This window comes from Pundamilia nyererei, unplaced genomic scaffold (assembly GCF_000239375.1).
Source record: "Pundamilia nyererei isolate P.nyererei 1_Seehausen unplaced genomic scaffold, PunNye1.0 scaffold00042, whole genome shotgun sequence".
NCBI classification, from domain to species: domain Eukaryota; kingdom Metazoa; phylum Chordata; class Actinopteri; order Cichliformes; family Cichlidae; genus Pundamilia; species Pundamilia nyererei.
Window position 1 is genome coordinate 2,005,936 of NW_005187443.1, and position 15,912 is coordinate 2,021,847.

Sequence of the window (15,912 nt, forward strand, 5' to 3'; positions counted from 1 at the left end):
CCAGTGTCCGGCAGCCTCGCCTCTGTCAGTGTGCCCCAGGGCAGCTGTGGCTACAATGTAGCTTTCCATCACCAATGGGTGGATGACTGTAGTGTAAAGCGCTTTGGGGTCCTTAGGGACTAAGTAAACCGCCAGTCTATTTACCTGGTGGTTGTGGGTAACGCATCCTTATTTCAGTTTTCAGCTTTATTTGTCATATGCAAGTAAGCACACGCTCAACACTGCAATGAAATGTGTTTGACGAGCAGAAGACAAGTCTCTCAGCTGTAATAAACAATATAACACTATAAGTTAAAAAGTTGTATAGGTCAAAATTTCTGTAATGTGTTTCATTTTAAGCCAGTTCAAACTCCAAACTCCCATTAATCGGTGTCCTCAATCATGGCTACAACCCGACTGCTGATGCATGAGCTGTATCAGATATTACAGACTACACTCTGGTTCAGGCTAAATATTGCAGCAGATAGATTAAAAACAGCACTCAGATCAGATACCAAAAAACAATATTCGAGCATCCACTCAAAGCAAACCAGCACATACGAACAGAGCACATGGCAAACATTGTTGACTCCCTTGAACAAGATCTTATTTAAAAGCAAAATCAAAAAAGATCACATGGTGTGCCAGCTGATTTCATTATTTCATTCACTCAAACCTTAAGTCGTGGTTATGAGACATTAAGATCCTTTAACAAATTAAATGCTAATCCATATAATGGATTTGATAAGCCGAGAAACAAGTATGATACATAAGATACTAGCTATGCCTGTTACCACAAAACCACAACTGTGTGCACCTGTCAATGCAACAGCAGAATTTGCTCTCATATAAATCGGTTCAACTATTGATTAGCTATTCGGGCACCGGTGCAAGACAAACACTATCTTTGGCATTTCTTAATTCTCTCATGGATGTTTACTCAAAATTATTTGCAAAACACATGTCTCTTTCATAATGTCTCTGAATTAAATTAGTTGACACATGGCAACAGTTCCTTGGTAACCCTTGCTAACAAACTTACATTTGCTAACAAACTCAGAAAATATGCAGAGGTGTATGGCAGCATCAACAAGAAAATAATTTAGAGCCTTTAAATGTTGTGGTAAGAAAATACATACAAATTTCAACTTCTCTGAAGTCTCAAAGCAGATTGGAAAACCTAGCACCTCCTGCTAGGTTTGCCAAAAAAATGATATAATTAGATGCTCATTTGCAATAGTAGCAATACAAAGGGTGCCATCGTTGCGTCTTCCAGTTAACACACAGCTTCACACAGCACCTGCCCTCACTCTCAGCTGATGTAGCTGGTGTTCACAACACTACAAGACACTTTATGAGGAATTTCAAGAGGTCAGTAAAGCTCCTGTTTCAACAATGCTTAAGTACTATACAGTTATCATCAACTTTAGCTTCAGACCACGTGCGCACGGGCTAACGTTAGCACTCCATTATTAGCGAGTCACTCTTGATTCATCATCGTTAGTGGGTATGGCTGATAATAAAGCTATAAGATTTTATCAGCTCAACATTATCAGTCCTGTAACACTGATAAATAGTGTTAATTTAAAAGTTTCTTTTAAAGTCGCAGATTTAAGATGAAAACGTCCAGCATCATCGAAACAGAAAAAGCAGTGGCCTACCTTACCAGCCGTATTTAATCCAGTGCCAAGTCAGCTGAAGTACCGCACTGCCTCAGAAAACCCAAAAACATAGTGGAAATGTTATCCAGTATCAGGTATTTTCCTGGGTATCAGTACTAAAGTCTAGCATCTTGACAACCTTACCGCCACAAGAAAAATATTTCAATAAGTATTTAAAAGGGCTTCAAGTCACCAGTGCACGTGGGAAAATGGGATTTTTGCAATAACCCGATGATGCACAAATTATAATAAATTACAACAAGTATAGATCAATCAGACTGAATATGTTCGGCACAAGAGTAAAGCTGAAAGTTGTGCTCATGATGATGATCATTGTGATGCCATGTAGGAATCTTCTGCTTTATAAAACTGTCTGGCTCTATTTCCCACAATACATACGTAATACCTGTGTTATATTGCAGAAATCCTCAAAACAGATGGCTTTTTTATGTTAGGGATTATTACTGTTGTAAACAAAAGACACCTTTCTTTTGAGTCACTAGAAGGTTTGACAAAGGGTCACTAAGCCATTTTAGGAATGAAAACACATTGAGTATGCCTTCATTTAAGTGGTGATAACAGAAAAAAATGACCACAGCTGAGCAATGAGTCATGGAGTTGTGTGAGACTGTGCAGGCAGAGAGGATGGCACTGCAGGCGAGTTGGATGCGAGCCAGGGACACTGTGTCAGTGGGGTCAGAGCAAGCTGGCATGACTGGTGAAAGCACATAAGAGGGCACACGAGCATCCGCAAACATGCACACGAAAAAAACTACAATTAATAAAACATGAGTAAAAGCCACTCTAAGTGATAATAATTTAAGCTATTTACATGTTTACACATGCAGAATATCGCTGCCCTCCTCCCTTCGTTGCACACTCACAGTTGAACGTGTTCAGCAGCGTCTAAGTCTTTCTGTAAAATGTAAATGCAGATTCACAAGCATCTTTCCTGACAAACCTTTTGGCAAGAAAGCATCATTATACTGTTCCGGCAGACGGAGAGGAACATTTTTAAAAGAAAATACATTAAATCGCAGACAGACTATTTCATTTCTGTCATCTGCCAGACTTTGTCATGCTCTCATCCATCTGTTTATGCGTAATATTATGCATGTGGACCCACCAGCGCTAGCAACAACCCCTAGGCATGACTATGTCATACCTGCTGATTCTCCCTCAAACACCTGCTGCCTCTGATCTTAGCATCAACTAGTATTGCTTAGTTTTAAGGTTGTATCCCCCATGTAAAATGTGTGCTGACAATCACCTTCTCCAGTATGCTAAATGTGTCACAGGGCAGGTGTCTCAGAAAAGGTAGTGTGTAGCATCAGTACCACACAGGAGTGTTAATTAGACACACTGACAACAGAGTCAGGGCTGCTGCGATTGACGTACGAAGCTCCTATGACGTTTAGCACACACAAAAACGCTTGACTCTGACAGTGTGTCTGTCCCTGAGTGTACTGCAGTGATCACCATAGAAAGAGAGTTGACAGATTTCAAGCCAAAATTAACCAGCTCCAAGTAAAATACAGTGCAGAACAAAATTCAAGCAGATTTGGAAAGCAATGCTGTTCTGTCAATCTGAGACAAGGGGTTATTTAAACAGAAAGAGAATTTTTAATCACAACGAAAGCTGTGCCACAGTGAAAAATGACATCCCTGATCCAGGTGATAATGTATAATAAATGCAGGCAATATACTAATTCTTTCTTCTTCACAATGCACAGGGGGGTAATCTGGACATGTTGTTGCTTTACTTTGTCTTAACAAAGCAGGAAAGAGCACTGGCAGCTTCCCACTAATTAAATATACAGCATATAAAGACTGCTGAAAGAAATCCCCCAAAAAATAAATAAGCTGTAATCTGAATGAAGGATAGCAGACTTAGGGTCACGTAACTTGCACTCAGTACAAAGCGACGGTCTATCACTCTGCTTTTTCCAGATCCTCACGTTCTCTGTCACGTGCATGTAAAAATACACACAAGAGCAAGCATACAACGTATGGCATTACAGCCTGCAACACTCGACATCAGTGCAGACAGATCCAACAGCTGCTAATTGACAGCAGTAAGGAGAGAGCCAGAGGAGGGGGAGATATTTTTAATTACACACCTCAATCTCCATGGCTGCAAAGGGCGGGAGGACAGAAGTCGCGCCAACAGGTTGAGATGGAGATGAAGTGAAACGGCGGCGGGGGAAAATCGCTGGGTGACATTTTCAGCGGCTTTTTTCTGCTGAATGATGTTTGCACGTCAGTAAGCAATCTATCACATGCACACGAGATCAACCCAGAAACAGCCGCTGATTGATTGGAGATCAAATTGCAAATGTATATATATTGTTCAGGTAGCGTGAATGGTTGTCTGTCTGTCTGTCTATCTGTCTGTGTGTGTGTGTTAACCCTGTGATAGACTGGTGACCTGTCCAGGGTGTACCCTGCCTCTGGCAGAGTGTTGGGCTGATACAACAGTATTCTCCACGACAGCTTAATCACAGAGTCATGTTTTGAACACTGTGATGGGATCTAAGGCACGACTGCCCTGCCCTGATGTTTTTGTGTGATTCTGCTCCCTTTTTCACAAAAGCTACAGATTAGAAGTCAGATGCAGCCACTGGCAACAAGAGCACTAATCCAGTCGGTACGTTCATCTACAGATCCTAATCCTTTAACGCCACGACCAAGCGTGTGTAATTTCCTGCTGTAAATGTACTTATTTTTCCTGTATGCCATCAGGCTTTTTTTCCTCTGCTACCCGTTCACATCAGAAGAAAACGGTACAGAAGGCAGGTTTGCTGTGATCTCTACACCATAGGCTATGTGATGAATTTTAAATTCCGCTTAGCCATAAAATTGAATCTATCAAGTCTCCAGTGCACCACCTGCCCCCTGTATTTCTCACTCCAAACCTCTCCTCCCTTGAGTTTTATCATTTTGTACAATCTGAGTCCTCCTGTTCAGCTCTGAGTTGGGACAGTTAGATTATCTATATGAGAGATTTAGATAAAGAAAAAATGACTGTGGCTTCACCTAAAATGACCCAAGATATTACTACTGTAGTTTGCTTTCCAGTTGTACAAATTCAAAACAAGTGAGGACTATTAAAGTGCAAGCATTATATTGCAAAGATGTGCTGTCTGAGATAAAAGCCCTGCCCTTCCTTGACAGATCGAGCTAAATATCTACCTAGACGCCACATAGACTAATCCCTATTCAAGATTGGAAGTTCTGTGCAAGGCTGTAACTGCCTTTCACTCACAGCGGGGCCAAGCACAACTTGCAAGGGTTAGTTCTAAATGCGAAGTCCACAGCGATATATTTTCTGCAATACACTTTTCAAAGATGTTTCCTTGGAGGTATTGAAGGGAACGTGTTTGAATAGCATGTGCTCTCAGCACTTGGCACTGAAGTAAAATTATTTTGACTTCACATACCTGACATCGCCTGCCCAAACACACTGGACTCTGAGCTCAAAGGGAACAGGCTACAAAAGCACTTTTCCAGCCCTAGGAAACAGCTGTAGTAATAAACTAATTCCAAATCTAATATTTTAGGAAACTCTGAGCCATCAATCAGAAATTTGATGATAGTTATTTAGTAACAAAGAGAATAATATATTTTTTTTGTATAGCACTTTTAAAAACACATTAAAGATAAGTGCACACGCCCAATCACACAGTCAGACATACAACATTAGCATTTCTAACATTTATTCCTCATACACACTTCCATATCTGCATCAGAAGAAGCAAGGGCAGCTAAAAAATAATGGACAAAAGGTTTAGGAAAAGCTAACATAAAAAACAAATAGTTTAGGATTTAACATAACAGTCAAAACAGGGATGAACTGATCAGCTCATGATCAGATGAACGGAGCGGCTGGCTGTTGTTATAAGATCTCAGCTATACAATACATGCAGGAGCCTCGCCATGTAGGGTTTCATATGTTATTTGTCCTTTTTTAAAATTAATTCTGTATTTTACTGGAAGCCGGAGAAAAGAAAGAGAGTAGGTGTGATGTGTGAGCACTGGTTAGTGTTTGTTAGCAGCCTAGCTGCTGCATTCTGGACCAGCTGAAGATGGACAAGAGAGGACAAAGAGATGCACATGAAAATTGAGTTACAGTACTGAAAATGGTAGAAATTCAAGTTTGTAATTAATGTTCCAGTATTGTTGGGAGTCGGTTTGATTTTTGCCAATTTTCCTAGTGAAGGAAACATTAGTGTGCTCATTAGTTAACAATTCCACCTTTATGATTCTTTAAATTGCAATAACAATATATACCTGTTGTGTTTTCCCCGAGCGCCAAAAAAGCTGCTTAGCTGGATGAAAGTACTTTGTTCTTGAAATGTGATATATGTGAAAAAAATCCTGTTTTAGGTTGGTGAGTTTTTCGTTTTGGGGTTGTTGGGTTTGTTTAGATTTTTTTCCAGATTTATAGTTATTGCAAACATACAAAAGGCTCAACTCGGGTTCAACTCAACCGGCTGGGCCCTCTTTAAGTGTTTGCATATTCTCCCTGCGCCTGCATGTGTTCTCTCTGAGTACTCTGGCTTCCTTCCCACAGTCCAGAGACATGCATGTTAGGTTAAACTGTGATTCTAATTAGGCCCTAGGTGTAAGGTGAGTGGTCTGTGTCTCTGTGCTAGCAATGCTGCAAACCAACAACAAAGTGTACCCCGCCTTTCATTCTATGACAGCTGGGACAGGCTCCAGCTCCCCATGACACTAAAATGAATAACAGGAAGAAAACAATTCAACATTTGGATGTATGGATGGCTGTATGGAATGGCTATGAAAACTTTAGTTTAGTTAACTTTAGTTGTGTTCATATTTAGCTGACCTTATGTTGAGTAGCTACCTGTCTAGAAACCTTCATAATATTTATTCTGAATAAATAAAATCAAAATGTAACCTTTTACACCTTTGTGCTTGTACTCAGCCCTTCATAGCATGCAGAGAGTTCGAACATGGCTTTGATTGTAAAAGGCTATATTTTAACTCAAGCCATGATGTTTTCCTCGTCCTTATCATGTTGGTTTACTGCCCAAAACTAACCAAACATGAAGTGAAAATGAAAGTAAACAGCAGGTCAAAACAACATTTAAATTCAAACACCACATACTCAAGTCTCCTGGGTGAAAGTCCTTTGATTTATGCCACTGGCATTCCCTTCGAGCTCCCTATGCAGACTTTTGATGCGCTTTCAAAGCACTCCTCCTATATGTCTTTTCAGCAAGGCATCGGCACCGTGATTATATGAGGTGATGTACTAAGCAAACCAGCTGGTAGAGGAGGCTGCTTGCTGGCAGTATCTATAGGAGTGATAACAACTGATAGCAGCTATTTAATCAGCTGATAACATTTATAACAGATGGGAAAACTTTCCCCTGCCAATCTTTGTCCAGAAATATTTCTTTGTTGCCTAGCAACATCACTGTGACTTAAGACTCCACAAAGTCACTGACCACCTAAAGAAATAGTCCTACACAAAGCCCCTGTCAGTTTTGCATCCCATTTTTTTGTATGGCTAAAGTAAATGAGATGTAGCACGTTAATTAGCTTTACACTGGATGGTACATTTAACTCTATATAAATAAGCATTTCAATTAATATAATCAATGTGAATGTACTTATTTATCTCGTTCACATGACTTAAAGCTATTCTAATGGAAATAGACTCAAGGAAGGGGACGTGGCTTAATAATTAGAAGGGAGCAAACCACTCATTTGTGCACTTAAATTAAAATAAAAATAGCTCTCACATATCTGCTGGGACCTAATTTTAAATTCAAAATCAAAGAAAAGCATTTATGGTGAGCTGCAGGTCCTATTCTCTCATCGCAGCGTTCGTAAGAATATTTGAATTTTTTTGCATTATAACTTTGGTGACCTTGCAAATGACTTTCTGTCCGAGAGTGCCAGTAAACTGTTGATAAGTACGGCATTAAAGTGACTTTCAGGTTTCATTCAATTGCATTTATGTGCATCTGATGTGCCAAATTTAAATTTTACTGTATATTCCTCCCAGGCTAAAAGGGTTAAATTAAATAGGTTTCACCTTATGCAGCTGTGACCACGCTCAAATACATTTAAAGCTAAAAGTTAACATTTAACATTTTCGTCATTATTTCATCTCAGATCCTGAGTTGTGTGAGCAACAAATCCTTGTAAAATGTGAGACTGCATGTTCCCTGACATCAATGCAAGAATGGCAAAAATATTAAGTTTATCACATTCAGAAATGAGAGGGACACAAGGCTGCTTGAATAATGAATGAATAAGCACCACATATCAACATACCCCCATTGCATCAAACCATTTCCCCTCTGCTTTCTCTACTTCATTTTTTCTCCCATTTATCACTAATTTGTAGCCATGGAAATCAGCATAAATCCACTAAACCCAGGAGAGAATTGGTAATGACATCTTTCACCAGAGAACATTTTGGTAAAAGGGAGACATGCTCGCGAGCCTGCAGGGTGAGGATTAGACAGCGTCTGTTATGCAATCCATACTTGTCATAAACTACAATCTCACTTGTGTTGCCTGGGATATTGAGATGTGCATTAGCACAGAGGAGAGGAGATTATCATCATGAAGGATGGCAAGCTGTTTCTCTCCTCTATTCTCATGCACACACATTCAAATCTTTTACTTGACAAATCACTTCTGTTGCATAAACAAGAAGTGTTGAGATGTTCTCCAAAAAAAAAAGGTGGTTCTGAACGAATCTTTTCACTTCAGAATCAGTGTGAGACTTCAGCAAGCGCACTTTGGATTCTGTGTGCAACTACATGTTTACTATGCAAGTGGCGAAGTGACTCAGCTCTTTAAAGATAAATGACTCCACAGAGTTTTGTGTAGATGATCAGATTAAAACCGCACTAATGAACTTTTTTTTTCTAACAGTAGGTCAAATGGCTCCCTGTATGGTAAAAAAAATAATGACGCTAATGACAAAAAAGAAAGATCACCCAGCTCTGCGGTTCCCTTCACCTCTGTGGAGAATGCCTGACCCCAGGTATTGTTTTGGCTCTTTCCCACAATTTCTCACAGCTCAAGTGTTGCTTTTGGTTGCAGCAAGCAAAAAATCCAATTAAAAACTAACTTTATACTAACTGCTCGACAGGAGACAAAGTTAGTGCCAAGCTACAGAGTTTAGCTTTTAGCAGTTACAGAACAGATATTTGCATCCTGATCTCATGTCAAAGACTTTATGGAGAGTAAATATTCAACTTTTGAGCTCAGGTCTGAGGGACTGTGCTGTATCCATTTTCCATGCCTCAAACACTGCTCCATCCATTCATTGTCTTCTGATAAGCTGGAGTCTATCCCAGTTGACCAACCTGTGAGAGGCAGGGTACACCCTGAACACGTTACCAATCTTAGCCCAAAATCTACACACTCATGCGCTGATGGATTCCTCAGAGGCAACTCTGGGTTTGGCATTTTCCACAAGGTTATTGATTGAACCAACAACCTTCTATTTAGCAGACAACCCACTCTAAGCCACAGCTGCCCATAGTAGCCCATTCAGACTCACCAGTTAACCTAACATTTATGTCTCTGGACTGTGGGAGGAAGCTCAAATCCCAGGAGACAACGTGCAAATCACTGCAACACCAACGTAAAAGTACATTTTAGGATTTTGAATTTAATGCATTTTGGCACCCCTTGCAAAATTACAGCCATAACTATTATTGCTTGTACTGTGCAAGTCTGAAAAGTAATGAAAGGCAGAGTCAACAGCAAATCGGTAAAAACTCCAACAGTATTTAACTCAAGCTAAAAAAAAAAAAGAAGAAAGAAGTGGAAGCTAAAATGGCACCCCAGAGATACATATACAAATAGCTCGTGAGGAAAAGTTCTCACTCTGTCATTCTCCTTCTCACTTCTCTTCTTCCTCTCCAGTCTACATTTCTCCCACAGTCTCCAGCGTCTTTCGATATCCCTTCTCCTTCATGATTGTACAACCCACCCAGCGTCTTTAAACTCTTGCAATTCCTTTCTCTGTCTTGTAGGCATTGTTAGGCATTACTCTGTAAACAGTGAGAAAGTGGAAACTTTCTGGCAAACACTGTCTTGGCAGTCAAGCATAGCAAAGCAATAGCAAAATATCCTTCCTTTTCCCACAGTGGCGGTCTGCGCTGTCTTTTAGCTGACATGTTCAAATCAATAATTCACTTTCAGTGAGTGCTGGTGTTTTTGCATGTGTGTGTGTGAGAGAGAGAGGGAGAGAGAGGAAGAGCTTGTCTACATGTGTGCGTTTGTTTTTGAGACTCGTATCGGCCATCAGGAAGGTCTCAGTGTTCTGTGTGTCTGACAGATCGACGTGTAGGTTTATCAGGCAGATCCTTGGCCTGATATCATTTTCACAGGCAATTAAAGTCTGCAGCAGGTGCTGGATCTCAGCTAATAAGGACTTACATACTGTCTGTCTTTAAGGTTGAGTGACAGAAAAATAGAGAGAACACCGAAGCGTTAGTTCATCACAAGCGAACGTCTGTGTGTTTCTGCAGGAGTAGCAGCGGGTTGTGTGTATCATTGCATGTGTGCGTATGATCTTGGAGACACGTGTAGGTGTGTGACAAGGCCACGGACATTAATATTCTTACTGCATAAGCAGGTTTGCCACTGGCACTATTATCTTTGTGGAAAAACAAAATGAACAGCACAATCCGTTTCCAAAATGGCCTCGGCACGGTGCAGAGGATAATCATATAATTTGCAGATTTAATTGGAAATATAAATCCCAATGCACACACCATTACGGGCAGCTTTGATATACACTTTGCCGATTGATGCATGATGACACCTCGCAAATGTGGAGGGTCACCCGTGTCACTTTTAAATATCACAGCACCCCAGGAAACCTGATTGGAGCACCAACAACACATTTAAATAGCTGTCCTCACATATTGCTGAGCGAAATTACCTTTTCGACTGTCTCTGCCTGCTGCAGATTAGATTGGCTATATTTTTTTTCTGTGGTCATTTTCTCCATTTGACAGAGCATGGCACAACTCAGGTTGTTGCTGTTGGGGGGGGATTTTTGCATTAAATTTTACTAATACCGCCGGTGTGCCGTATTCCGACATTTCAGTCTTGTATTATATGGAGTATGTGATAGGGCTATTATAGCATTATGATATTTCATCTGGCAGTGAGCGAGGTTGTATGGTGGTCCACCTGAAAAGGCTGCAGGCTCCTTGTACATCGCCATACAGTATTGCAGCAGAGTGTAATGCTTTATCAATAAACCACTGGACCGTTTGCTGTTTTCATAATGGAGTCGTGAAAGCCAGCGCTGGCTCCTAATTACCAAGGCAAACAGGGCTTGGCAGCAATTCAGTGGAAAAAGTGCAGAGGAAAGGGATGGGAATAAGAGAAGGGAAAGGACACAAAAGGAAAGACCTAAAAAAGAACGCAATTTCATTCCCAACTCAAAGCTAATTATATCTGTTGAAGCAGGAGGAAGGCCGTGTTATGCCCAGTGGACCAACCTTGGAGTTGGTATCAAGATCCCTATCGCCGCCTTATGTCTGCTGCTCTGATAAGACAAGTCCAATTCAAATGTGCCCTCTAAACTTTACCTTCTACACTGTAGTAACTTTATCAGAGACTAAGGTAATGCTGGTGGCAAGGAATGTATGTCATTAAGGAATCCAAGGCTGCTGTACACGGTACCACTGGCAAGATTTTAAAATGATAGGAAAATCAGACAAGAGAAAAAAAAACACCAGCACATCAGCAGGGGCTTTTAATCTATACTAAATAAGAAATAGTGGTTGTTAAAATTGGGGAAAAAGAACCAAACAAAACACAATTTAAAGGGGCTTTTAGTGAGGTTGTGGGCTGATGTGCACCTCTGCTAATTGGCCACAAGAATTGCTCTTTTGTGCTTCTGTTTGCATAAAAAAGGGGGGTTTGAGCAAAGAGAAGATAAAGTAATCTTTTTTTATTTGAAATTAAAGTGAAGTGGCAATGCTTCTACGATCCACTCTTTGACACCTTAAAAAAACAAGTACGCCATGGGTCAGGCCACTACTTACGTCCAAATTGACCAGCACTGACATTTCTTGAGTTTTGCCAGTTAAATAGCTATTTGTTTGTTTATTTGTTTGTTTGTTTGTCTGCTTGTTTGTTGTTTGAGAGAATGTGGGGTAGGTCTTAACCCAAAACCAAAGGGCATCACTTAGCATTAACAGCCTGAGCCTCTTTAATTTCAGCATAATTCACTGTTGGAAATAGGGATGAAGCTTAGCTTCAGCAACCGCGCCTTGCATTCTGATTGAACCTATATCTGTGGTATGTTTGAGTAATGATGTTCAGTCTTTTCCTTTTGGGATTTAGAAGTTGCCCCTGGTGTGAGGTGGTGGGCAAACAAGAGGGTTTGTTCCTTGTGTCTTCGGGTCAGGGAATGGGTCCTGACTGTCGTCTGCACTGATGCGCCAATGACAGTTTAAAGTACCGGGCCTTCTTGGAGTCCCTGGGTGGGGTGCTTAAGGGTGCTCTACGTGGGGATTCTGTCGCCTTACTGGGAGTCTTCATTGGTAAATGGTAAATGACCTGTCCCTAAGGATTAGTAAAGCGCTTTACACATCAGTCATCCGCCCAGTCACACACTGGTGATGGCAAGCTACATTGTAGCCACAGCTGCCCTAGGACGCACTGACAGAGGCAAGGCTGCCGGACACTGGCGCCACCGGGCCCTCTGACCACCACCAGTAGGCAATGGGTGAAGTGTCTTGCCCAAGAACGCAACAATCGAGACTGTCCAAGCCGTGGCCCGAACCGCAACCTGCCGATTACAAGACGAACGGCCAACTATTGAGCCACGATCGCCCCAAGATCAAGTGGGCAATGACAGTGAGACTATAGGGGGATGTGATTGGGAGGAAGTGCCTGCTAGCTCAGAACCCGAGCGGTGTTCTGTTACTCGACTTCTGTAACAGCCACAAGCTGCAATTTGTCCATAACAAACACCATGTTTGAACATAACATAAGTAGGCCACAGGTCAATGAGTGATTTTGTAATCATATCATCATATCTGTGTTCTGGATACTCGGGTGAAGAGAGGTTCTGAGCTGCCAAGTGATTACCACCTGGTGGTGGGTTGGATCAGGTGGCGGGGGAGGAGGCTGGACAGACCTGGGGCACCTAAACGTATTGTGAGGGTGTGCTGGGAATGCCTGGCAAAGATCTTCAACTCCCACCTCTTCAACTCTCACCTCCAGCAGAGCTTCAACATTCCCCTCAAGCAGATGGTGGACACCGGAGGTGCAGGGAACCATCAGGCTGAAGAAGGAGTCCTATCAGGCTTGATTAGCCTGTGGGACTTCGGAGGCAGCTGATATATGCCCACAGGTCAAGCAGAAGGCGACTTGGATGTGGTAGCCTCCAGCTCACACTGAGAATGAGAATCAGCCACGGACGAGTTACTGCCCCAAGTAGAGGAATTTAAGTATCTTGTGGTCTTGTTCATGAGTGAGGGAAGCAGGAGATTGACAGACAGATTGGTGCTGCAGCTGCAGTGATGCGGACGCTGTACCGGTTCATCCTGGTAAAGAGAGAGCTGAGTGTAAAAGTAAAGCTCTTTACTGGTCAATCTACATAATCCCTCTTACCTGTGATCACGAGCTTTGGGTAGCGGCCAAAAGAACACGATTGTGGATACAAGCGGTTTCTCCAAAGGGTGGCTATCCTCTCCCTTGGAGATAGGGTGATGACTTCCAGCTGAAGGAAGTGGCCAGGGAAAGGGAGGTCTGGGCTTTTCTGCTTAGGCTGCTGCTCCTGCGACCCGGCCCGGGATAAGCAGTAGAACGTTGATGGATGGATGGATTTAGAAGTCACACAGCTATCCACAAATGTCTTTTTGGCCTTTACTACTTCAAGAACACCTCCCTTAATCCTGCATCACCACCTCCACCGCCCCACCCTGCTCTCGGGTGAAAATAGATATGGCGTTAAGAGCATATTGATCCAAGAGACTCTAACAACAGCACTTTACCATATGACAACAAAAAACTGCTGTACGTTTGTAATGTAAGCTGTTAGGCAAAATGACTTTGACAGTCTTTGATTAAAACCCTAAAGTCATTCCATTTATCACTGGCCTCACTGTTTGAGCAGGTGTTAAATCAGTAAGTTAAATTTCTGAAGTTTAAAGATGTACATTGGAAAAGTTCAAAAACAATCATATCTTATTATTGGTCATATTATGGAGTGGCTGAAATTATGTATTCTGTATTCTAGCGTGCCTTCACGTTTTTGTAGATAAATATAATTACATTGCGATTTTCAAATAAATTACATTGAAATTCCACTTAATTACAGAGGAGTTGCACCCTTAGTCACGAGCCATGCTATAAAGTGTTACTGAACATTTTTCCAGTGACAGAAACTTTGTGGTGGAATGATTGCATGAAGAGAGGGAAAAAATAGAGGGGAATGCACAGCAGAGATCCTGGTACGTTGGATAATTAGGCAGAGATTGGAGAGTGACAGACAGAATGGGAGACAGGCACACTGGCTGATTCACATGCTCACAGAAAGCAGCAGCCAGCAGCCATCTCACGACAAACATCTGAGAAACTCTTTTCCAGACAGATGAGATCAGAGTTTGGTCTCCTTCATAGCAAGGGGAGGTGGGGGCTTTACGACAGGCATAATTAAAGTCGCCTCAGACTGAGTACTTTCACTTTTCCTCAGTCTCTGATGAGCCCAATTCTCTGAAGTCTGTCCCTTTAGGTCAAACACTCTGAACACAGGCATGTTAAAGTAACCTCCTTTTATCCTAATGATCATAACCCATAGCTAATAGAGCACCAAAAGCTGGCTAAAATGATTCAGAAAGTGGCCTGAATATATTCAATTATAATGATAGAGTTAGCAATGGCACAGTGGAGGCAGTGGTGACTTTCCAAGCCCTAAATATGCTGCGGTCATCAAGATCATTATTTTTTCATGTGTTGCAAGAGATGGAAAAAAGGACATGATCGGGATCAAAAGCACACAGGGAGCATTCCTAGTTTCTTTGTCAATTTACATTTTTACCAATGCTTTATAAGGCACATGGTAAACTTAATGTTCATGTTACTGTGGCGTTCTGCGTTCATAACCCTCTTAACGCTTAGATTTTATCTAAATCGAGAAGTGTATTTTAAAACTGTGCATCTCATTTATTTGCCTGGCATTCGACCATGAACCCCCGCCCCCTTCCCCAAAAGAAGCACACACAAAAAAACACCCAAAAGCAAAAGGGAACTGTGACAAAATTTAAATTAGCTTCGTTTTTTTAATCTTAATCGAAATGATAGCAATATGGATTTGGGAAGAGGGTGTGAATGCAGGAAATGAAAAGCTTCTTCGTGCCAAGGGAGAAAAGAAAACTTTGCATTGACAAAGTGGCACAGAAAGGAAATAAATGCTCGTTGAATTCTTCACTATCACTGCATACAACACCAGGCTGATGAAACTGTAACAAACATGATTATTACAATTATTCACGAGTCTAATAGGCTACGTTCACACTGAAGGTCTTAATGCTCAATACCGATTTTTTGATCAAATCTGATTTTTTTGTCTGCTTGTTCACACTACAAATAAAATGTGACAGCAAACGCGCTCTAGTGTGAACCCTCAAAGCGCAAAAGAAGACGTCACACACAACGCGCTCTGTTTAGACCCAGACCAACCAGTTTTGTTTGACTTATGGCCCTTAATATAAAGACTTGTTTCGGACTCTACGTTTCCCAATTTTGCTTTAAGTTATAAAGTTATTTTGTTATTTACAAACGGCCTAATAATTATTCTTATTGCTGTTTTAGAGAGGAGCAGTGCTTCAAAGGATAGTTGCAGATTTCTGTCAGAATCTGCAGATTATACAGTACAAATAAAATGTCAGTGACGTAAAAGACGGCTTTAATGCGACATGACCATTCAAACAGCAGTCGCTTTCTAAAACATCAGATATGTATCGGATTCAGTACCACATACGAAAGTGACCCAGATCGGATTTGTGCTGTTCACACTGTCATAGCATGATCGGATATGGGTCGCATAGGGTCAAAAAAGTCGGAATTGATGCGCTTTCGCCTGCAGTGTGAACGTAGCCATAGTCTTGTAGGCCATGTAGCAGTTCCCCATTTTGCAGCAATATCATCTTTTCGGACTGCAGGGCTCTTTTTTCTTTTCTCTCTTTTTTTCAGAGATGCAAAAGTGGTGTTAGGAAATAAATAGTGAGAGAAGTTGATTTAGTTT